Genomic DNA, 26,311 nt, shown 5'->3' with positions numbered 1-26,311 from the left:
GATATCTAGTAATGCCTGCTCCACTACATGCCTGTATACATGCTCGAGGGTATATATGGAGGGGAGCAGGGAAAGGAAAAAACATTCTCCAGAGGGATTATTCCAACTGCAGGACCTCAGGCGGTACTGGGGGAACATTATACTGTGGGGGGGGGGGGGTCATACACACTGCATAAGGGGCATAATGGGGGCATTAAACTGTGTGGGGGCATCATACACACTGCATAAGGGGCATAATGGGGGCATTACACTGTGTGAGGGCATCATGCATCCTGCATAAAGGGCATAATGGGGGCATTACACTGCGTGGGGGCATCATACAGCCTGCATAAGGTGGATAATGGGGACATTACACTGTGTGGGGGGCATCATACATACTGTATAAGGGGCATAATGGGGGCATTACACTGTGTGGGGGGCATCATACATACTGCATAAGGGGCATAATGGGGGCATTACACTGTGTGGGGGGGGGCATCATCACACTGCATAATGCGAAACCCAGTGTGGGGGGGCATCATACATCCTGCATAAGGGGCATAATGGGGGCATCATACATACTGCATAAGGGGCATAATGGGGGCATTACACTGTGGGGGCATCATACATACTGCATAAGGGGCAAAATGGGGGCATTAAACTGTGTGGGGGCATCATACATACTGCATAAGGGGCATAATGGGGGCATTACACTGTGTGGGGGCATCATGCATCCTGCATAAAGGGCATAATGGGGGCATTACACTGCGTGGGGGCATCATACATCCTGCATAAGGTGGATAATGGGGACATTACACTGTGTGGGGGGCATCATACATACTGTATAAGGGGCATAATGGGGGCATTACACTGTGTGGGGGGCATCATACATACTGCATAAGGGGCATAATGGGGGCATTACACTGTGTGGGGGGGGGCATCATCACACTGCATAATGCAAAACCCTGTGTGGGGGGGCATCATACATCCTGCATAAGGGGCATAATGGGGGCATCATACATACTGCATAAGGGGCATAATGGGGGCATTACACTGTGTGGGGGCATCATACATACTGCATAAGAGGCATAATGGGGGCATTACACTGTGTGGGGGGCATCATACATCCTACATAAGGGGCATAATGGGGGCATTACACTGTGTGGGGGCATCATACATACTGCATAAGGGGCATAATGGGGGCATTACACTGTGGGGGCATCATACATCCTGCATAAGAGGCATCATGGGGGCATTACACTGTGTGGGGGCATCATACATACTGCATAAGGGGCATAATGGGGGCATTACACTGTGTGGGGGCATCATACATCATGCATAAGGGGCATAATGGGGGCATTACACTGTGTGGGGGGCATCATACATACTGCATAAGGGGCATAATGGGGGCATTACACTGTGTGGGGGGCATCATACATACTGCATAAGGGGCATAATGGGGGCATTACACTGTGTGGGGGGCATCATACATACTGCATAAGGGGCATAATGGGGGCATTACACTGTGTGGGGGCATCATGCATACTGCATAAGGGGCATAATGGGGGCATTACACTGTGGGGGCATCATACATCCTGCATAAGAGGCATCATGGGGGCATTACACTATGTGGGGGCATCATACATACTGCATAAGGGGCATAATGGGGGCATTACACTGTGTGGGGGGGGCATCATCACACTGCATAATGGGGGCGAAACCCTGTGTGGGGGGGCATCATACATCCTGCATAAGGGGCATAATGGGGGCATTACACTGTGTGGGGGGCATCATACATCCTACATAAGGGGCATAATGGGGGCATTACACTGTGTGGGGGCATCATACATACTGCATAAGGAGCATAATGGGAGCATTACACTGTGGGGGCATCATACATCCTGCATAAGAGGCATCATGGGGGCATTACACTGTGTGGGGGCATCATACATACTGCATAAGGGGCATAATGGGGGCATTACACTGTGTGGGGGCATCATACATCCTACATAAGGGGCATAATGGGGGCATTACACTGTGTGGGGGGCATCATACATACTGCATAAGGGGCATAATGGGGGCATTACACTGTGTGGGGGCATCATGCATACTGCATAAGGGGCATTACACTGTGGGGGCATCATACATCCTGCATAAGAGGCATCATGGGGGCATTACACTGTGTGGGGGCATCATACATACTGCATAAGGGGCATAATGGGGGCATTACACTTTGTGGGGGCATCATACATCATGCATAAGGGGCATAATGGGGGCATTACACTGTGTGGGGGGCATCATACATACTGCATAAGGGGCATAATGGGGGCATTACACTGTGTGGGGGGCATCATACATACTGCATAAGAGGCATCATGGGGGCATTACACTGTGTGGGGGCATCATACATACTGCATAAGGGGCATAATGGGGGCATTACACTTTGTGGGGGCATCATACATCATGCATAAGGGGCATAATGGGGGCATTACACTGTGTGGGGGGCATCATACATACTGCATAAGGGGCATAATGGGGGCATTACACTGTGTGGGGGGCATCATACATCCTGCATAAGGGGCATAATGGGGGCATTGCACTGTGTGGGGGCATCATACATACTGCATAAGGGGCATAATGGGGGCATTACACTGTGTGAGGGCATCATACATCATGCATAAGGGGCATAATGGGGGCATTACACTGTGTGGGGGGTATCATACATACTGCATAATGGGGGCAATACACTGTGTGGGGGCATCATACATCCTGCATAAGGGGCATAATGGGGGCATTACACTGTGTGGGGGGCATCATACATACTGCATAAGGGGCATCATGGGGGCATTGCACTGTGTGGGGGGCATCATACATCCTGTATAAGGGGCATTACACTGTGGGGTCAGTAAAGGGGTCCTGCACTATGAGAACAATACGTTTCCTCCTTCCTGTCTCCATAGTTGGGTCGTATGTATCTATTACAGGAAACAGAACAAAAACCTTATGATTCTTATAAAGGGGCAACACAAGACCCCAAAAGAGTCTCGGTGCTGAAGGGGTTAATGCCCCCTGCGCCCAGTAATGGGGTCTCCACATACCTCCACCTGCAGAGCCGCCACCACATATATGGCTGCTCTGTGCGCACAGGAGCTGTGATGAGGTCACAGGAGGGGAGGAGTCAGGGGTCACATGATCAGGGGCCTCAGTGGATGCAGGACTCTGCTGTGCTGGTTGTCATGGTGCTGGATGAGCTGAAGTTTATGTGTGGGGTCAGGAGGGGTTTACAGTGTGGATGTAGCAGAGCCGCGTGTGTACGAGGTGTACGGAGCAGAGCAGTGTGTGTACGAGGTGTACGGAGCAGAGCCGCGTGTGTACGGAGCGGAGCCGCGTGTGTACGAGGTGTACGGAGCAGAGCCGCGTGTGTACGAGGTGTACGGAGCAGAGCCGCGCATGTACGAGGTGTACGGAGCAAAGCCGCGCGTGTACGAGGTGTACGGAGCGGAGCTGCGCATGTACGAGGTGTACGGAGCAAAGCCGCGCGTGTACGAGGTGTACGGAGCGCAGCCGCGCGTGTACGAGGTGTACGGAGCGGAGCCGCGCGTGTACGAGGTGTACGGAGCGGAGCCGCGCGTGTACGAGGTGTACGGAGCGGAGCCGCGCGTGTACGAGGTGTACGGAGCGGAGCCGCGCGTGTACGAGGTGTACGGAGCGGAGCCGCGCGTGTACGAGGTGTACGGAGCGGAGCCGCGCGTGTACGAGGTGTACGGAGCGGAGCCGCGCGTGTACGAGGTGTACGGAGCGGAGCCGCGCGTGTACGAGGTGTGCGGAGCCGCGCGTGTACGAGGTGTGCGGAGCGGAGCCGCGCGTGTACGAGGTGTACGGAGCGGAGCCGCGCGTGTACGAGGTGTACGGAGCGGAGCCGCGCGTGTACGAGGTGTACGGAGCGGAGCCGCGCGTGTACGAGGTGTACGGAGCGGAGCCGCGCGTGTACGAGGTGTACGGAGCGGAGCCGCGCGTGTACGAGGTGTACGGAGCGGAGCCGCGCGTGTACGAGGTGTACGGAGCGGAGCCGCGCGTACGAGGTGTACGGAGCGGAGCCGCGTGTACGAGGTGTACGGAGCGGAGCCGCGTGTGTACGAGGCGTACGGAGCGGAGCCGCGCGTGTGCGAAGTGTACGGAGCGGAGCCGCGCGTGTGCGAAGTGTACGGAGCGGAGCCTTGTGTGTGAGAGGTGTACGGAGCGGAGCCGCCGCACGTGTACGAGGCGTATGGAGCAGAGCCGCGCGTGTACGAGGTGTACGGTCAGTATATCGCTTATCTCTATAAATGTACATACAGTACAGAATATATACATACTGACCCTATATACATACAGTACAGAATATATACATACTGACCCTATACACATACAGTACAGAATATATACATACTGACCCTATACACATACAGTACAGAATATATACATACTGACCCTATATACATACAGTACAGAATATATACATACTGACCCTATACACATACAGTACAGAATATATACATACTGACCCTATATACATACAGTACAGAATATATACATACTGACCTTATATACATACAGTACAGAATATATACATACTGACCCTATACACATACAGTACAGAATATATACATACTGACCCTATATACATACAGTACAGAATATATACATACTGACCCTATATACATACAGTACAGAATATATACATACTGACCTTATATACATACAGTACAGAATGTATACATACTGACCCTATATACATACAGTACAGAATATATACATACTGACCCTATATACATACAGTACAGAATGTATACATACTGACCCTATACACATACAGTACAGAATATATACATACTGACCCTATACACATACAGTACAGAATATATACATACTGACCCTATATACATAGAGTACAGAATATATACATACTGACCCTATATATATATATACACTACAGAATATATACATACTGACCCTATATACATACAGTACAGAATATATACATACTGATCCTATACAGTACAGAATATATACATACTGACCCTATATACATACAGTACAGAATGTATACATACTGACCCTATACACATACAGTACAGAATATATACATACTGACCCTATACACATACAGTACAGAATATATACAGTACATACTGATCCTATATACATACAGTACAGAATATATACATACTGACCCTATACAGTACAGAATATATACATACTGACCCTATATACATACAGTACAGAATATATACATACTGACCCTATACACATACAGTACAGAATATATACAGTACATACTGATCCTATATACATACAGTACAGAATATATACATACTGACCCTATACAGTACAGAATATATACATACTGACCCTATATACATACAGTACAGAATATATACATACTGACCCTATACACATACAGTACAGAATATATACATACTGACCCTATATACATACAGTACAGAATATATACATACTGACCCTATACACATACAGTACAGAATATATACATACTGACCCTATATACATACAGTACAGAATGTATACATACTGACCCTATACACATACAGTACAGAATATATACATACTGACCCTATACACATACAGTACAGAATATATACAGTACATACTGACCCTATATACATACAGTACAGAATATATACATACTGACCCTATACACATACAGTACAGAATATATACATACTGACCCTATATACATACAGTACAAAATATATACATACTGACCCTATATACAGTACAGACCAAAAGTTTGGACACACCTTCTCATTTAAAGATTTTTCTGTATTTTCATGACTTTGAAAATTGTACATTCACATTGAAGGCATCAAAACTATGAATTACCACATGTGGAATTATATACTTAACAAAAAAGTGTGAAACAACTGAAAATATGTTTTATATTCTAGGTTCTTCAAAGTAGCCACCTTTTGCTTTGATGACTGCTTTGCACACTCTTGGCATTCTCTTGATGAGCTTCAAGAGGTAGTCACCGGAAATGGTCTTCACTTCACAGGTGTGCCCTGTCAGGTTTAGTAAGTGGGATTTCTTGCCTTATAAATGGATTTGGGACGATCAGTTGTGTTGTGCGGAAGTCTGGTGGATACACAGCTGATAGTCCTACTGAATAGACTGTTAGAATTTGTATTATGGCAAGAAAAAAGCAGCTAAGTAAAGAAAAACGAGTGGCCATCATTACTTTAAGAAATGAAGGTCAGTCAGTCCGAAAAATTGGGCAAACTTTGAAAGTGTCCCCAAGTGCAGTTGCAAAAACCATCAAGCGCTACAAAGAAACTGGCTCACATGAGGACCGCCCCAAGAAAGGAAGACCAAGAGTCACCTCTGCTTCTGAGGATAAGTTTATCCGAGTCACCAGCCTCAGAAATCGCAGGTTAACAGCAGCTCAGATTAGAGACCAGGTCAATGCCACACAGAGTTCTAGCAGCAGACACATCTCTACAACAGCTGTTAAGAGGAGAGTTTGTGCAGCAGGCCTTCATGGTAAAATAGCTGCTAGGAAACCACTGCTAAGGATAGGCAACAAGCAGAAGAGACTTGTTTGAGCTAAAGAACACAAGGAATGGACATTAGGCCAGTGGAAATCTGTGCTTTGGTCTGATGAGTCCAGATTTGAGATCTTTGGTTCCAACCACCGTGTCTTTGTGCGACGCAGAAAAGGTGAACGGATGGACTCTACATGCCTGGTTCCCACCGTGAAGCATGGAGGAGGAGGTGTGATGGTGTGGGGGTGCTTTGCTGGTGACACTGTTGGGGATTTATTCAAAATTGAAGGCATACTGAACCAGCATGGCTACCACAGCATCTTGCAGCGGCATGCTATTCCATCCGGTTTGCGTTTAGTTGGACCATCATTTATTTTTTAACAGGAAAATGACCCCAAACACCCCTCCAGGCTGTGTAAGGGCTATTTGACCAAGAAAGAGAGTGATGGGGGGCTACGCCAGATGATCTGGCCTCCACAGTCACCAGACCTGAACCCAATCGAGATGGTTTGGGGTGAGCTGGACCGCCGAGTGAAGGCAAAAGGGCCAACAAGTGCTAAGCATCTCTGGGAACTCCTTCAAGATTGTTAGAAGACCATTTCCGGTGACTACCTCTTGAAGCTCATCAAGAGAATGCCAAGAGCGTGCAAAGCAGTCATCAAAGCAAAAGGTGGCTACTGTGAAAAACCTAGAATATAAGACATATTTTCAGTTGTTTCACACTTTTTTGTTAAGTATATAATTCCACATGTGGTAATTCATAGTTTTGATGCCTTCAGTGTGAATGTACAATTTTCATAGTCATGAAAATACAGAAAAATCTTTAAATGAGAAGGTGTGTCCAAACTTTTGGTCTGTACTGTACATACAGTACAGAATATATACATACTGACCCTATATACATTCTTTACCCTATTACCTTTTGTACATTGCTGATAAATCCGGACATAATGACGACACATGGACTGAAGAACAATAGGGATGAGACTCGTCTGTGGTTTCTAGATGGAGTTGGCTCGTCTCTGCTGTGAAGGGTTTGTCCGGTCAGTCGGTGCCGCTGCCAGGATTTCCCAGTGTTGATTAGCGCTGGGCTACAATGAAATGACAAGTTCATAAGTCTGGGACATAAAATATCACAAAGAAAAGCTCTAGGATTACAATGAAATTCTAATTTTATTAAATTACAATACAGGGAAAAATAAATATCTACTATATAATCGGCTTATCCCGTCTGTCTGTCCGTCCAGGAAATCCCGTGTCGCTGATTGGTCCGGCAGCGGCCAATCAGTGATGCGGGATTTCAGAACAAGATGGCGGCAGTTAGCGGCTCATCTGCCGCACGGAGGTCAGTGGCGATGCAGCCGGGAGATGACCGGCACTAGCGGGTCATCTCCCGGCTGCTCGCAGCAGAAGTACCCCGACTGGCGGCCTAGGCAGCGCCGCTCCCCGGTCCTCCCTTCACACTTGCCGTCAGGAGATCAGAGACCCTAGCCGCTGAGCTCCCGACGGTAGCCGCATGGAGGTCAGCGGCGATGCAGCCGGGAGATGACCGGCGCTAGCAGCGGAAGTACCCGCACAGGCAGCGCCTCTCCCCGGTCCACACTAACACGGTTCGCTGATTGGTCGCGACCAATCAGCGATATTGCCGCCAAATTTAAACAGTGCTCTACTGATTGGCGCGAAATTTAAAAAAACGCTTCTCTGAATGGTCGCGGCCGCGACAAATCAGCGACTGGCGCAGCCCGGCCGCGAATTGGCGCCGGATTTGAAACACGCAGGCCACCGTCGGGAGATCAGCGGCGACGCAGCCGGGAGATGAAGTACACCGACCGGCGGCCTTGCTCCCCGGTCCTCCCTTCACACTTGCCGTCGGGAAATCAGCGGTCCTAGCCGCTGATCTCCCGACGGTAGCCGCATGGAGGTCAGCGGCGATGCAGCCGGGTGCTAGCCAGTCATCTCCCGGCTGCTCGCAGCGGAAGTACCCGAACAGGCAGCGCCGCTACCCGGTCCTCACTAACACGGTTCGCTGATTGGTCGCGGCCGGCATATGTCACGACTATTTGCAGCTGCAGCCAAGGGGTCTCCTGTTTCGCTTTCCACGGTGAGTGATGGACTGTGGGCGGGGTTATCCCCCATCCCGTCACACCCGGCATCCACCGCACGCGCATTCATTGACAGAGCGCGCGGTGGATGCTGGGTGTGACACGATGGGGGATAACCCCGCCCACAGCCCGTCATTCACTGTGGTACGTGGAACAGGAGACCCCTGGCTGCAGCCGCAAATAGTCGTGATGTAAGCGAAAGCAAGAGCCGGCTGCAGCCGGGGGAATTACGTCCTGGCTGTGCGTGGTCAGCGATGTTGTCACAAGCAGTATTGACAACATGACGTAATTACAAAATTCATTAGGGGCCCCGGGGGGATACATTGGGGGGTTAATTTAAAGTAGTGCACAACCCATTTAAATACTGCTTCGCTGATTAGTCGCACCCGGTCGGCCGCATACATATTCTAGAATACCCGATGCGTTAGAATCGGGCCACCATCTAGTATAAAATATATATTATATACTGTATATATATATATATATATATATACATACATATATATATATATACAGTGCCTACAAGTAGTATTCAACCCCCTGCAGATTTAGCTGGTTTGATAAGATGCAAATAAGTTAGAGCCTTCAAACTGCAAACGAGAGTAGGTTTTATGAACAGAAGCATAAATCTTACAAACCAAAAAGTTATGTTGCTCAGTTGAATTTTATTAAATTTTAAACATAAAAGTGTGGGTCAATTATTATACAACCCCTATGTTTAATATTTTGTGGAATAACCCTTGTTTGCAATTACAGCTAATAATCGTCTTTTATAAGACCTGATCAGGCCGGCACAGGTCTGTGGAGTTATCTTGGCCCACTCCTCCATGCAGATCTTCTCCAAGTTATCTAGGTTCTTTGGGTGTCTCATGTGGACTTTATTCTTGAGCTCCTTCCACAAGTTTTCAATTGGGTTAAGGTCAGGAGACTGACTAGGCCACTCCAACACCTTGACTTTTTCCCTATTGAACCAGGCCTTGGTTTTCTTGGCTGTGTGCTTTGGGTCGTTGTCTTGTTGGAAGATGAAATTACGACCCATCTTAAGATCCTTGATGGAGGAGCGGAGGTTCTTGGCCAAAATCTCCAGGTAGGCCGTGCTATCCATCTTCCCATGGATGCGGACCAGATGGCCAGGCCCCTTGGCAGAGAAACAGCCCCACAGCATGATGCTGCCACCACCATGCTTGACTGTAGGGATGGTATTCTTGGGGTCGTATGCAGTGCCATCCAGTCTCCAAAGGTCACGTGTGTGGTTGGCACCAAAGATCTCGATCTTGGTCTCATCAGACCATAGAACCTTGAACCAGTCTGTCTCAGAGTCCTCCAAGTGATCATGAGCAAACTGTAGACGAGCCTTGACATGACGCTTTGAAAGTAAAGGTACCTTACGGGCTCGTCTGGAACGGAGACCATTGCGGTGGAGTACGTTACTTATGGTATTGACTGAAACCAATGTCCCCACTGCCATGAGATCTTCCCGGAGCTCCTTCCTTGTTGTCCTTGGGTTAGCCTTGATTCTTCAGACATGCCTGGCCTCGGCACGGGAGGACACTTTCAAAGGCTGTCCTGGCCGTGGAAGGCTAACAGTAGTTCCATAAGCCTTCCACTTACGGATGATGCTCCCAACAGTGGAGACAGGTAGGCCCAACTCCTTGGAAAGGGTTTTGTACCCCTTGCCAGCCTTGTGACCCTCCACGATCTTGTCTCTGATGGCCTTGGAATGCTCCTTTGTCTTTCCCATGTTGACCATGTCTGAGTGCTGTTCACAAGTTTGGGGAGGGTCTTAAATAGTCAGAAAAGGCTGGCAAAAGAGATCTTTAATCCACACATGTGAAGCTCATTATTCTTGGTGCCTGAACTACTTCTTAATACTTTAATTCTTGTGGTTTGAGGGGTTGAATAATAAATGACACTCTGAATTAACTTTTTACGTTTTAAAAAAAAAAAAAAATTGCTGCAGTGCATTTCCCACTTCCAGGCTGATCTGCAGTACAAATGTCACAATGCCAAGTTAATTCCGCATGTGTCAACCAGCTAAATCTGCAGGGGGTTGAATACTACTTGTAGGCACTGTATATATATATATATATATATATATATATATATATATATATACACATACATACATACACACACACTAGATGGTGGCCCGATATATATATATATATTTTTTTGTACTGTGTTAGCCAGCTTTCAACCTGTTACTATCTTTTCAGTTAGTCATTAAAAGGTATAAACCACTGAGGACTCTCAAATTTAAATATTTTTAAAAGATTACAAAAAATCATGTAAAAACAAGGAAACCTCAGGAAAGTGCTGAGCATTAGATTGTGACTATCAGATTAGTAATATACCGAAGTATATGTGTAATAGGAAAGAATTAATAACTGATTAAGTGCTAGTGTAATACAGTGCTGGCCAAAAGTATTGGCACCCCTGCAATTCTGTCAGATAATACTCAGTTTCTTCCTGAAAATGATTGCAATCACAAATTCTTTGGTATAATTCTCTTCATTTAATTTGCTTGCAAGGAAAAAACACAAAAGAGAATGAAGCAAAATTCAAATCATTGATCATTTCACACAAAACTCCAAAAAAGTGCCGGACAAAAGTATTGACACCCTCAGCCTAATACTTGGTTGCACAACTTTTAGCCAAAATAACTGCGAACAACCGCTTCCGGTAACCATCAATGAGTTTCTTACAATGCTCTGCTGGAATTGTAGACCATTCTTCTTTGGCAAACTGCTCCAGGTCCCTGATATTTGAAGGGTGCCTTCTCCAAACTGCCATTTTGAGATCTCTCCACAGGTGTTCTATGGGGTTTAGGTCTGGACTCACTGCTGGCCACCTTAGAAGTCTCCAGTGCTTTCTCTAAAACCATTTTATAGTGCTTTTGGAAGTGTGTTTTGGGTCATTGTCCTGCTGGAAGACCCATGACTTCTGAGGGAGACTCAGCTTTCTCACACTGGGCCCTACCTTATGCTGCAAAATTTGTTGGTAGTCTTCAGACTTCATAATGCCATGCACACGGTCAAGCAGTCCAGTGCCAGAGGCAGCAAAGCAACCCCAAAACATCAGGGAACCTCCGCCATGTTTGACTGTAGGGACCGTGTTCTTTTCTTTGAATGCCTCTTTTTTTTCCCTGTACACTCTATGTTGATGCTTTTTCCCAAAAAGCTCTACTTTTGTCTCATCTGACCAGAGAACATTCTTCCAAAATGTTTTAGGCTTTCTCAGGTAAGTTTTGGCAAACTCCAGCCTGGCTTTTTTATGTCTTGGGGTAAGAAGTGGGGTCTTCCTGGGTATCCTACCATACAGTCCCTTTTCATTCAGACGTCGACGGATAGTAAGGGGTTGACACTGTTGTACCCTCGGACTGCAGGGCAGCTTGAACTTGTTTGGATGTTAGTCGAGGTTCTTTATCCACCATCCGCACAATTTTGCGTTGAAATCTCTCATAAATTTTTCTTTTCCGTCCACATCTTGGGAGGTTAGCCACAGTGCCATGGGCTTTAAACTTCTTGATGACACTGCGCACGGAAGACACAGGAACATTCAGGTCTTTGGAGATGGACTTGTAGCCTTGAGATTGCTCATGCTTCCTCACAATTTGGTTTCTCAAGTCCTGAGACAGTTCTTTGGTCTTCTTTCTTTTCTCCATGCTCAATGTGGTACACACAAGGACACAGGACAGAGGTTGAGTCAACTTTAACCCATGTTAACTGGCTGCAAGTTTGATTTAGTTATTGCCAACACCTGTTAGGTGCCACAGGTAAGTTACAGGTGCTGTTAATTACACGAATTAGAGAAGCATCACATGATTTTTCAAAGGGTGCCAATACTTTTGTCCACACCCTTTTTTAGGTTTGGTGTGGAATTATATCCAATTTGGCTTTAGGACAATTCTTTTTGTGTTTTTTTCATTGAAGACAAATTAAATGAAGAGAATACCACCAAAGAATTTGTGATTGCAATCATTTTGAGGAAGAAACTGAGTATTATCTGACAGAATTGCAAGGGTGCCAATACTTTTGGCCAGCACTGTATATTCTCCCTGGATGTTAATAATTACCCGCAGTTTATAAATCGTATAAAGTCTTTTCTCTATTGATCCACTATTCCCGTTTCATCACTTCTACATGTCTGTATATTTTTGCTCTTTCCTTACAATTTCTCAGCATCACCTCTCCATATTTGCTGCTTAACACGTGACATTTCCATCATACATCCTTAGTCACAATTTCTTTTCACACATTTGGGCAAATTATTTTTCCTACACTAATTTCACTTATCCAAACAATAAGTATAATAATATTCTTCTCCCATGGGCTCTTTTTGTTGTACAGTTTTCCTAGTGATAGGTATAGGCTATAACAATGTATAAAATTTATAGTAATCTGAACACATATATAGTATTCAAAAAATACTAAATAGTCTGGATTATTTTGGTAATACAAACATTTTCCTACATATAATTATTTTATTTCCCCCTACTACTCCCTTCAATATCCAAACATATATAAAAACAGCGCAGAGAACCATCTAAGTAATAATGGGCGGTAGTGCGCATGCGTCTCCTGAGGACCTCATAGACCAAACTCAGTGCGTATCATAGTAACCACTAGCATATCCTGCTTGTGGTTCACCTCGCACATGAAGGAGATCACTTCCTTATAGGGCGTCACAGTAGTGTTATGCGCCAACGACACCACCCACTTCATTACGTCAGATGCCATTTTCTATGGCTGATTGAGTAAAAACGTATCTGTAGCTGATTGGTCCAGTGACATATTTAACCAGGCCATGCCCCCCACTTAAGACACGCCCGCAAGGAAGAAGCCAGAGCGCTGAAACGCGCGTCGGGGGAAAAGGGGACTGACTTGTATACAAATTTACTATTCCCTATGTTCATTCAAGTGAAATAAGTTTACCTGATAAGGATCCTATGCGGTGCTTAACTGTGATGAAATAGGAATAGTGGTTAAATAATGATATATAAACTGCGGGTAATTATTAAGATATAGGGATAATATATTGCACTAGCATTTAAGAATTTATTAATTCTTTCTTATTTTACATATACTTCTGCATATTACTAATCTGATAAAGTCACAATCTAATGGTCTGCACTTTTATAATTTTTATTATGTAATTTAATAAAATTAAAATTTTATTATAATCATATAGCTTTTCTTTGTCTTTGACATTTTATGTCACAGACTGGTGAACTTTCAAGTGTTATTGAAGTGCTATGTATCATTTTGGAACATACAGTGATAATACAATTAAATGGTGCCTTACTCCCCTACTGCTATGGCAGCCACAGCATAGGAAATGAGATCGGATGCCTCCTGCAATCTCCTGTGGCCTGAGGCTGCCATATATGTGGTAAGCGTCGTTCTCAGACAAACACTAGCAAATAAAAAGATACTGACGAATAAGGGACTGTGTCGTCGAAACGTGTCCAGTTGTTCTCCTCCTAGTGACATGTTGTGATTTTTAATTTTGGAATAAAAGGATTTATCGCATGTGGCACCGGATTTTACCTTCCTTATATATCCTTGCAAGTGTAAGCTGGACACTAATCCGTGAGCCTGGGATTCCTGTGAGTATCAGGTGATATGAGCTAATTATCTTTTTTCAGTCTATGTAACAACATGAACAGTTTAATGGAAGCTCTGAAGATAAGTCATAATTCAGAGGAGTGGAGGCTCTTCATCGAACGTCCAAAACATGTGCTACCTTCAATTCCATTAGGTTATGCAGTCCACATGAAAGAAACCTATAACAACATGAAACAGCTGTTGAGGTGCCTGAACTATGACCAACATTTGCAGCCCCTCTGTGGTGACTTAAAGGTGGTTTCCCTCTAACTTTGTCTCCAGGTTGGATACACAAAGTACTGCTTCTTTCTGAGTGAAATAGTTGTGCAAGAGAATATCACTACAATAAAAGACTGGCCTTTCCAACAGTCACTTCAGCCAGGGAGTAAAAATGTCCTGCATCCAGCACTTCTTGACCTAGATAAGATTTTGTTGCCACCATTGCATATTACGTTGGGCCTAATGAAGAACTTTGTAAAGGCAATAGATAAAAATGCAAAAGCATAAAAGTATCTCATTGATACATTTCTAAGGTTGAGAGAAGCAAAGATAAAGGAAGGACTCTTTATTGGACCTCAGATTCTTAAGCTTCTTCAAGATGAGCAGTTTGTCCATTGCAGGACAATGAAAAGACTGCATGGGTAGCATTCACATTAGTGGTAACTAATTTTTTGGGAAACTCCAGAGTAGATAACTATGAAAAATTGGGAGAAATTCTCCTCAAAACATATAATGATCTTGGCTATAACATGCCCTTAAAGATTAATTTCTTACATTCGCATCTAGACTTTTTTCCACCAAACTGTGGAGCAGTAAATGAAGAGCACTGTGAGAGATTTCACCAAGATATTACGGCTATGGAGAAAAGATATCAAGAAAAATGGAAGCCATCAATGCTTGAACATTACCGTTATACAATTGTAAGAGATGATCCAGTGTAGGAGTACAAGAGACAAGCAAGAAAGAGTGGTCACTGAATGAGGAGCAAATGTTGTAGTGCAATTTCTGTATCTGTCAATAATTCGCAATAGTGTTTAGACAGGTTTTAGTTATTTGAATTGTTGCTAAGTTTCCTCTACATAAATATCAGAAGATTGGCATAGCAAAATATTCTGCATTTTTATATTTGCAAAAATAATAATGTTTCAAAGTACTGAAACTTTTATGCTTTCATTATATGTAGCAGTAAAAGGAAAACTCTTTGATGTCATAGAAACAAAAGCCAACTAAAATTCTCATTGTGAGATTTGAATTCAGGAGGTCAAAATCATTAACAAATGGCTCATTTCATAAATGAACCTGACAACTTTTGAAAATATGTAGAACAGTGTATTCTGTTGTAATTCCCATTAAGATTAAGTAATCTGAATAAAATAAAATATACTATATATCATGACGTATGTATAATTGATTGCGTCACTTGCCATGCTGGAAGTGATACTCGTTTTTCACCAGACACATTTCAAAGATGCGTTCCATGTTCCTGAAGGCATCGGCAAGAATATCGGGGGTATAGCATTAACTTCACGTTGGATATTTTCCTTCAAATCTTCCGAAGTGCAAGGCTAGTTCTGATAAACTTTTCCTTTGAGCATACCCCAAAAGGAAGAAGTCTGGTAGTGTTAGATCCAGAAACGGTGATTGCCAATTACCCTGTTGCCGAAAAAGGACTCAATTTCTGCTGTGTTTCTTGCCAAGGGATGGAAGTCGCAAACAGAGGTTAAGCGCTACAACAGCTGTCTACCTCAATGCATCCTGGCTTGTTCGAAGCTCCATATACTGAGATTCATATTGCATCTGTTTAGATCAGATTGCTTTGTCATAGTAAGAGTTGTTACAGAATATTCAGGGCCTCATTCGAGTGAATTTCCTTCTATTACACACTTTCCATGAAGCTGCTGATGCCAATAGCTTACCAAGCTCATTGCATGAAGCCATTATTGTAGCATTATTGAAGCAGAAAAAGGATCCACTTGTACCTGATTCTTATAGGCCAATATTTTTACTACCCACAGACATCAAAATATTGGCCGAGATGTTGGCTCTGAGGTTGAGTAAATTTATTTTTACAATAAGCCACGCTGGTCAAAATGGGTTAATGCCTATGAGGTCTAACATTGGTATGTTCACTTGAATCTCTAGATACCACGTGACAATTCAGGAGACAGGGTCATCGACTCGATGAATGCCACTAAGGCATTTCATAGCATAGAGTGAGAGTACCTCTGGTAGTGTTGGGAAGGTTCAGATTAGGACCTAAATTTATCTCTTGGATTAAATTGTTGTACCTGTAACCAAGGGCAAGGTTGAGAATCTTCTCACAAAGTCTTTGGGCAGGGTCACGCGGAAGAGGTGTACCTCGTCTCCCCTGCTCATTGTGATGGCCACAGAGCCGCTGGCAGCAGATATTGAAGAGCATTCAGACATTGCTGATTTTTGTTGTTAAGACGTGGAGAAAATGGTTGCCCTTTAAGCCGATGACTCATTGTTATTTTTAGCAGATGCTTCCTCTGCGTTATTAGTGGCAATATCCGTAATTGAAAGATTTGGATATTTGTCTGATTTGACCATCACCTGGTCTAAATCCGTTCTACTTCCCATAGAGAAAATGTGTTGCTCTTTGATCGCTCCAACTTCTGTCAGAGGTCCAATATTTCGGACTAAAGAGAACGGCCACTGTCATGGATTACAAGACATAAATTATTACAAAATATAAAACAGAATATAGAGGTTTGGTCCAGATGAACTCTGTCATTAGTGGGACACACAAATCTTATTAAACTAGTATAGGTGCCACAGCTGTTATATATACTACACAATTCTCCAGTGTAGATTCCATTATGCTATTTACCCCAAAATAATAAGACATTTATATGGAATAAGCATCCAGCTCATAACTTAGAATCTCTGATGTGGGGAGGTTTGGCAGTGCTGAATCTTTGGATATATTTTTTGGCAACACAGTTGGAGCATATCCGTGGCTGAGAGGAGGAGGGAAAGCTCAGCACTTACAGCTCCAATAACAATCTAGTCTCAATTAAGTTTTAGAGACCTATAAATTTAGAATAACGCCATATCAAATGCTCACCTTGATCCATAGGGTTTAGTGGAAAGTTGAGGTACTTTTAGGGTATGTGGAGGATCTCGAAACTGAGGAGCAGGGAAAGTCTGCAGTGGAAGAATGCTTTACATGGTAATGAAGTTGTTAGCACAACGTTGGATAGAGGCGAAGGGTCCGACTGTACAAGAATTTATTTCTAAGATAAACTGGCATATAACTCTGGAGAAGGCAGTGTATACTAAATGAGGTGTCATATGAGTGTGATATTGATACATCTGGAATGGCCTACGTAGAGTTAATCTGGTTCCATCTAGGTTTCTTGTAGCTTATTATCAGGGAGAGGTGAAACGTTAACAGAACAAGTTAATTTCTCAGTTGGGGTTTGGGAGATGGAAGGTAGTGCTTAATATCTAAAAAATTATATAATGTCAAAATAGTACAGATGAGCGAATCGCTTTGCTCAACCCTGCTCCACGGTCCAAGTCCATGCTCTCTGGCCATGGACAGGAGCTGCGCGAGTTTCCTGAGCTTCCAGGTTCCCAGCCACAGCGTTTGACTAACTGGTCTAGCACCATCTGTGTGGCATGGTGCAAAGGTGATGATGTGTCAGCTCGGCAAAGCATAAACTGAGCCTAAGATTCCAGAGGGTAAAGAAATTCTAGCAGCTCCTGTCATCGGCCAGAGATCACTGACCTGATCCATGGACCAGGGTTGAGCGAAGCGATCTGCTCATTTCTACTAAACAGATAATGGGTCCTACATAGTCCTCCATACAGAATAATGAGTTCCACATAGTCCTCCATACAGAATAATGGGCCCCTCATAGTCCTCCATACAGTATAATGGGCCCACATAGTCCTCCATACAGTATAATGGGCCCACATAGTCCTCGACACAGAATAATGGGCCCCATATAGTCCTCCATACAGTATAATGGGCCCCACATAGTCCTCCATACAGTATAATGGGCCCCACATAGTCCTCCATACAGTATAATCGGCCCCACATAGTTCTCCTTTCATACTGTATACATGGCCCCGCATAGTGCTTCATACTGTTTATATGGCCCCGCATAGTGCTCCATATTGTACATATGACCCTGCATAGTGCTCCGTACTGTATATATGGACCTGCATAGTGCTCCGTACTGTATATATGGCCCTGCATAGTGCTTCATACTGTATACAGGGCCCCGCATAGTGCTCCGTACTGTACACTGTGTGCAGAATTATTAGGCAAATGAGTATTTTGATCACATGATATTTTTTATACATGTTGTCCTACTCCAAGCTGCATAGGCTTGAGAGCCAACTCCCATTTAAGTAAATCTGGTGATGTGCATCTCTGTAATGAGGAGGGGTGTTGACTAAGGACATCAACACCCTATATAAGGTGTGCTTAATTATTAGGCAACTTCCTTTCCTTTGGCAAAATGGGTCAGAAGAGAGATTTGACGGGCTCTGAAAAGTCCAAAATTGTGAGATGTCTTGCAGAGGGATGCAGCAATCTTGAAATTTCCAAACTTTTGAAGCGTGATCACCAAACAATCAAGCGTTTCATGGCAAATAGCCAACAGGGTCGCAAGAAGCGTGTTGGCCAAAAAAGGCGCAAAATAACTGCCCATGAATTGAGGAAAATCAAGCGTGAAGCTGCCAAGATGCCATTCGCCACCAGTTTTACCATATTTCAGAGCTCCAACGTTACTGGAGTATCAAAAAGTACAAGGTGTGCGATACTCAGGGACATGGCCAAGGTAAGGAAGGCTGAAAAACAACCACCTTTGAACAAGAAACATAAGATAAAACGTCAAGAATGGGCCAAGAAATATCTTAAGACTGATTTTTCAAAGGTTTTATGGACTGATGAAATGAGAGTGACTCTTGATGGGCCAGATGGATGGGCCAGAGGCTGGATCAATAAAGGGTAGAGAGTTCCACTCCGACTCAGACGCCAGCAAGGTGGAGGTGGGGTACTGGTATGGGCTGGTATCATCAAAGATGAACTTGTGGGACCTTTTCGGGTTGAGGATGGAGTGAAGCTCAACTCCCAGACCTACTGCCAGTTTCTGGAAGACAACTTCTTCAAGCAGTGGTACAGGAAAAAGTCGGTATCGTTCAAGAAAAACATGATTTTCATGCAGGACAATGCTCCATCACATGCATCCAACTACTCCACAGCATGGCTGGCCAGTAAAGGTCTAAAAGAAGAAAAAATAATGACATGGCCCCCTTGTTCACCTGATCTGAACCCTATAGAGAACCTGTAGTCCATCATAAAATGTGAGATCTACAGGGGGGGGAAACAGTACACCTCTCGGAACAGTGTCTGGGAGGCTGTGGTGGCTGCTGCACACAATGTTGATGGAAAACAGATCAAGCAACTGACAGAATCTATGGATGGAAGGCTGTTGAGTATCATCATAAAGAAAGGTGGCTATACTGATCACAAATTTTTTTGGTTTTGGTTTTTGCATGTCAGAAATGTTTATTTCTAAATTTTGTGCACTGATATTGGTTTACCTGGTGAAAATAAACAAGTGAGATGGGATTATATTTGTTTTTTATTAAGTTGCCTAATAATTCGGCACAGTAATAGTTACCTGCACAAACAGATATCCTCCTAAGATAGCCAAATCTAAAAAAAAAACACTCCAACTTCCAAAAATATTAAGCTTGGATATTTATGAGTCTTTTGGGTTGATTGAGAACATAGTTGTTCATCAATAATAAAAATAATCCTCTAAAATACAACTTGCCTAATAATTCTGCACACAGTGTATATATGACCCTGAATAGTGCTCAATATTGTATATATGGTCCTGCATAGTGCTCCGTAATTTATACATGACCCCGCATAGTGCTCCGTACTGTATACATGGCCCCGCATAGTGCTCCGTACTGTATATATGGCCCTGCATAGTGCTCCGTACTGTATATATGGCCCTGCACAGTGCTCCTTATTGTATATATGGTCCTTCATAGTGCTCCGTACTGTATACATGGCCCCGCATAGTGCTCCATACTGTATATATGGCCCTGCATAGTGCTCTGTTCTGTATATATGACCCCGCATAGTACTCCGTATTGTATGTATGGCCCTGCATAGTGCTTCATACTGTATACTGGACCCCGTATAGTGCTCCGTACTGTATATTTGGCCCTGCATAGTACTCCGTATTGTATATATGGCCCCGCATAGTGCTCCGTAATGTATATATGGCCCTGCATAGTGCTCCGTAATTTATACATGGCCCCGCATAGTGCTCCGTACTGTATACGTTGCCCCGGATAGTGCTCTGTACTATATATATGGCCCTGCATAGTGCTCCGTACTGTATATATGGCCCTGCACAGTGCTCTGTATTGTATATATGGCCCTGCATAGTGCTTCATACTGTATACAGGGCCCCGCATAGTGCTCCATACTGTATATATGGCCCTGCATAGTGCTCTGTATTGTATATATGGCCCTGCATAGTGACCTCACATTATAAAGGCCCCAGATTAAAAAAATAAATAAATACTCACCTATGCCATTCCAGCGCTGATCCCTACCTACCTGTGGCCCACGAGCCATCCCCCTTTCACTAGCACCGCAGCTCCCGTCAGGCGGCGCGCCTTCCCGTCAGTCGGCGCGCCCTCCCATCAGGCCGCGCACCCTGATGGGTTTGGGCGTGAAAAGGAGAGTGGCCGCGGCAGTATTGCAGTCAGGCGGCACAGTTTGGGTCGCTCAGCCGAGGCGATGGCTGACGGCTGGGTGGCCCAAAACCGCAGCTAGAGGACCGACATGGAGAGCAATTGCCCCTCTGCCACCTGGCCCAGCCCGCCCCTGGAGATTCTAGTGAATTAAAGTGAGAGTGAGATGGAAAAAAAATTTGGAACCATGTTGAATTTTCCTTGGAGGATTCAACCTACAAAAATTTCACCTTACTTATCCAGGATGTCACAAAAGAACCAAGATGAACGTCTAAAGAACTAAAGGCCTCTTTTCTCTCCTCAGTTAATGTCAATGTCCTTAATTTCACAATAAGAAAGATGATGGGCAGAAATTGCATGAGAGAGTTGCAAACCGTGGCTGACCAAAAAGAACATAAAGGTTTTGTGACACTAATCACTACTTACGGACAGACTGTGAGGCAGAGAAGTCAGACGTTGCGGGGTCAGTACCAAGAGAGCACATAGAAAACCATAGGGAATAGACAAAGACATAAGTCAGGTCATGGTCCGGGGTCAAAATACCAGGAGAGAGTGGATCAAGGCAAAAGGACAAGACGAAGGGATAGTCAGAACAAAGGGTCAGGCAGTGTAAGATCAGAACTCAGCACAACATAACCAGGCAAACACTCACCAGGAAGCACATACTACCTCTGACAGGGATTAATGGCAGACAGCTCAGTTAAGTAGCTGGGCAATCTCCAGAACAGAGAACACCTGGAGAAAGTTCTTTACCTCCCAGTCACAGATTGGGCGGCAAAGGTGTCAATCAAGGTACCGACAGCTCAGCACGCCCTTCACAATATTGGATGCCCGAGCTGTCAGTCAAAACACCAACAATTCAGCATGACCCAGATTCCATAGTGCAGCAAAACAGTCATTCACTGAGTGGAGGAATTGTGACAGGCTTGACCCCCAGACTTTTATTATAATATTCTGTGAAATTGTGATTCAAAGGTGGAATTTTTTTGAAGACATAGGTCCCATCATATCTGATTAACACAGAATTCCACCATAATAACATCATACTAACAGACAAATGAGGTGATGTGATGGTGTGGAGCTGCTTCTACAAGAAGTGGCCGAGTTACCAGAATTGACGGAAACATGTATTCTGAACTCTATCACAAATTCACAGAAATTGGTCTCTCTCTGAATGACTAAAAAGAAACAAAACTAGGGTGTTGGAGTGGCTTAGTCAACGTCCTAACTTGAACTTCATTGAGATGCTGTGGCAAGACTTTCAACGAGAACCTTCCAATGTAGCCGAATAAAAACAATTCTGCAAAGACAAGTGTCCAAAATTCCTCCACATTGATGTAAAAAAATTCATCACAGGTTATCGCAAGCTAATGATTTGCAGTTGTTACTGCAGAGGATGGCATGACCAATTATTTGGTTTAGGAAAGCAATTATTCTTTTTTTACAAGGTGGATTTTTAGGGTTTGTATAAATCTTTAAACTTCAGTAAATGGAATGATCTATTAGAAGCTGCATTTTGTAGTTACTTGTTTAAACTTTATTTTATGGTAAAAATAGTTGGATGATCAAACATTTACATGTGACAAAAAAAGTAAAACTGAAAGAAACTACAAAAAGGCAAATACTTTTTTATATACATTTTTATAGGGGTTATCCCCTTTTAGAAAATCATCGTCTCCAACTGAAGTTTGTTAGAAAATAACCAACCACTCGTTACTCACCGTCCCAGGATCCAGCACTAAGTCTTTACCCATGTTCCTGGTGTCTGGTATTGGCTGTGGCACTGACTCAACATCGACAGCGCGGCGGTCAATCAGAGAACTCAGAAACTCTGAATGGGACGGTTCAGTTTCCACGGGCAGAGTCGCTGAGCTCACTGATTGGGTACCACACTTTTGCCATGAAGTCAACGCAGCATCCAATACTGGTCACAGGCAGCAGAGCCAGAAACTCAGTGTTGGACCCAGAGAAGGTGAGTGAAGAGTGGATGGTTATTTTATAACAAACGGCAGCATGGGACGAGGATTTTCTGAAAGGAGACAACCCTTTAAGTTCTTGACCAATGTTATATCTTTTCCTATCTCATCAATGATTTATTTTGACTATAAATTGAATGTCTGTTATAATTTTAGTACATAAAACAGATTGAAAAAATGCTGTCACTGAATAAATCCATTTGTTTTTAAGCAGATGTGATTTGTGTGTAAAACATTCAGGAATTGGAAATCTTTTTCCGGTAAAAGATTTCTCATGCAGAATTAGAGCTGGCTTTGATTAAAACACTCTCCGAATAGGGTAGATGAAAGTTTTCTCTTATATATTTGAGTTTTTTAATACTTATTAAGATTTGATTTCTTGGTAAGATATTTCTGACATTATTGCATGAAAATGGCTTCTCCCCTGTGAGAGTTCTTTGATGTCTAAAAACTTCTGACTAAAACATTTCCCACATTCTGAACATGAATATGGCATTGATCCTGTATGAACACTTTAATGGTTAACAAGAGATGATTTATCGGTAAAAAATGCCCCACACTCTGAACATGAAAATGGCTTCACCCCTGTGTGAACCCACTGATGTCTGGCAAGATGTGTTTTATTATTATATCGTTTCCCACATTCTGAACATGAGAATGGCTTCCCCCCTGTGTGAATTCTCTGATGGAATGGAGGCCCCCTTTAAACAGATGTTCAGAGAGAAGAGGCCCTCTCCTCTTCTCTCTATACACTGCCCCGATTGGACAAACCATCAGCAGATTTGGGTTTCATTATCTCTATGCTGACGACACCCAATCATACACTTCTTCCCCTGACATCACCCTAACCTAATACAAAATACCAAGGATTATTTGTCTGCTGTGTCTAACATCATGTCCTTCTTCTATCTTAAGCTGAATCTCTCCAAAACTAAACTTCTTGTGTTTCTCCCCTCTACTAACCTAACTCTACCTAACATTGAAATTACCTTGGAGGGTTCAACCATAACTCCCAAGCAGCACGCCTTGGGGTCATATTCGACACTAACCTTTCCTTTACCCCCCATATCCAATCACTCACTCACTCTTGTCACCTGCATCTTAAAAACATCTCCAGAATTCGACCTTTTCTCATCTTTGAAACTGCTAAAACTCTTACTTTCGCTCTTATTCACTGTTGTCTGGACTACTGCAACTCTCTTCTGATCGGTCTCCCTCTTACCAAACTTTCTCCTCTCCAATCCATCCTGAATGCGGCAGCCAGGGTCGTATTTCTGTCCAGCCGCTTCACCGATGCCTCCACCTTGTGCCAGTCATTACACTGGTTGCCCATTTGCTACAGGGTCCAATATAAACTCATCGCTCTCACCCACAAAGCTCTCCACAGTTCTGCACCGCCTTAAATTCCTCTCTCATCTCTGTCTATCGCCCTACACGTGTCCTCCGTTCTACAAATGACCTAAGACTAACATCCCCCATAATCCGAACCTTGCACATCCGTCTCCAAGACTTCTCTCGCGCTGCGCCAGTTCTCTGGAATGCACTACCCCAGACGATCCGACTGATGCCTAGCCACCACGTCTTCAAGCGTGCTTTAAAAACCCATCAGCTTAAAAAAGCCTAGCACGTCAACTACTCAGTAAACTAACTTTCCCCTGTCCCCTCCTTCTAAATCTTATTCAGAATCTGCGCCCTACTCTTCATCTGTCTCCACACCCTCCATGCACATGATAACTGCACTCGATACTTGAGTATTGCATTTAAACATACTGATATGAAAATCCCTATTTATTATAATTGCCAGACCTGAAATAACAAGCACTTTCCACCTATTGTGTCCCCCCCATTTCCTTGTAGAATGTAATTTTGCGAGCAGGGACCTCACTCCTAATTTAACTGTTTAACTGTCTTACATTGTATTGAATTTATTGTCTGTACATGTCCCTGCTTAATTGTACAGTGCTGCGGAATATGTTGGTGCTATATAAATATAAATTATTATTATTTTTAAAGGCTTTCTGAGGCTGGATAAACCAGAAGATATTTCCAGCATTTAATCTCTTTCGGATGAATATTTTGAGCAGATTAAACAGAAGTAAATCTGCACCAGAAGGAAGGTGAGCAGCGTTCTCGACACCCATGGCACTGACCTTCCATCCTCCTAGGAATCTTCTGTTGTTTGGCTGTATACCTCCATGTTATCACACAGTAATATTATCTGACATATTTACATAGTTAATACGAATGAAAAAAGACAAATGTTCACAAGTTTTAATCGGATGGGAGAAAATGAACGTACAACCATAATGCATGTTCCGTTCTGACCAAAAGAGCTAAATATTTGCTTCTGATCTCAATTGTCAATCTACTGGAGATTCAAGAAAGCACCTTATATATTTACATCATTATTTATGTTACTGTTTTTAAAAAAGCATCTAAGTCTAAAAAACATCTATATGGTATAAAAACCCATCCAGACCGATGGTCTTGTCTAGTTCAAGTAAAGGAGCTAAAAAGCCCTCACCCTCCAAGTAATTTTGTCTTATCCTTTATCGTTGTTGTTTTACAAAGAACTGTCGATCAGCTTATATTTTATTGGATACAAATTACCTTTGATGTGGCGCATATACACTGCTCAAAAAAATAAAGGGAACACTCAAATAACACATCCTAGATCTGAATGAATGAAATATTCTCATTGAATACTTTGTTCTGTACAAAGTTGAATGTGCTGACAACAAAATCACCCAAAAATCATCAATGGAAATCAAATTTATTAACTAATGGAGGCCTGGATTTGGAGTCACCCCCAAAATTAAAGTGGAAAAACACCCTACAGGCTGATCCAATTTTGATGTAATGTCCTTAAAACAAGTCAAAGTGAGGCTCAGTATTGTGTGGCCTCCACGTGCCTGTATGACCTCCCTACAACGCCTGGGCTTGCTCCTGATGAGGTTGAGGATGGTCTCCTGTGGGATCTCCTCCCAGACCTGGACTAAAACAACCGCCAACTCCTGGACAGTCTGTGGTGCAATGTGACATTGGTGGATGGAGCGAGACATGATGTCCCAGATGTGCTCAATCAGATTCAGGTCTGGGGAACGGGCGGGCCAGTCCATAGTTTCAATGCCTTTATCTTGCAGGAACTGCTGACACACTCCAGCCACATGAGGTCTGGCATTGTCCTGCATTAGGAGGAACCCAGGGCCAACCGCACCAGCATATGGTCTCACAAGGGGTCTGAGGATCTCATCTTGGTACCTAATGGCAGTCAGGCTACCTCTGGCGAGCACATGGAGGGCTGTGCAGCCCTCCAAAGAAATGCCACCCCACAGCATTACTGACCCACT

General features: G+C 43.8%; 1 protein-coding gene across 3 annotated transcripts in view; it reads right to left on the bottom strand.

The window, feature by feature from the left end:
• The window catches only part of LOC141201629 (uncharacterized), a 44,384-nt gene that overhangs the window by 10,195 nt on the left and 7,878 nt on the right, over positions 1–26,311 (bottom strand). The window contains exon 1 of one of the 3 annotated variants that reach the window (XM_073663638.1): positions 7,441–7,575. The exons of 1 other annotated variant lie outside the window; for it this stretch is intronic. The gene's annotated coding sequence lies outside the window, so the exon portion shown is untranslated. Of the gene's footprint in view, positions 1–3,077; positions 3,145–7,440; positions 7,576–26,311 lie in introns of those variants that run through there. One more of the 3 variants, XM_073663636.1, reaches the window with a different exon arrangement.

This window comes from Phyllobates terribilis, unplaced genomic scaffold (genome assembly GCF_046119375.1).
Source record: "Phyllobates terribilis strain yellow unplaced genomic scaffold, ASM4611937v1 Scaffold_120__1_contigs__length_5212024, whole genome shotgun sequence".
NCBI lineage: Eukaryota > Metazoa > Chordata > Amphibia > Anura > Dendrobatidae > Phyllobates > Phyllobates terribilis.
This window is presented reverse-complemented; position numbering and strand designations above follow the sequence as displayed.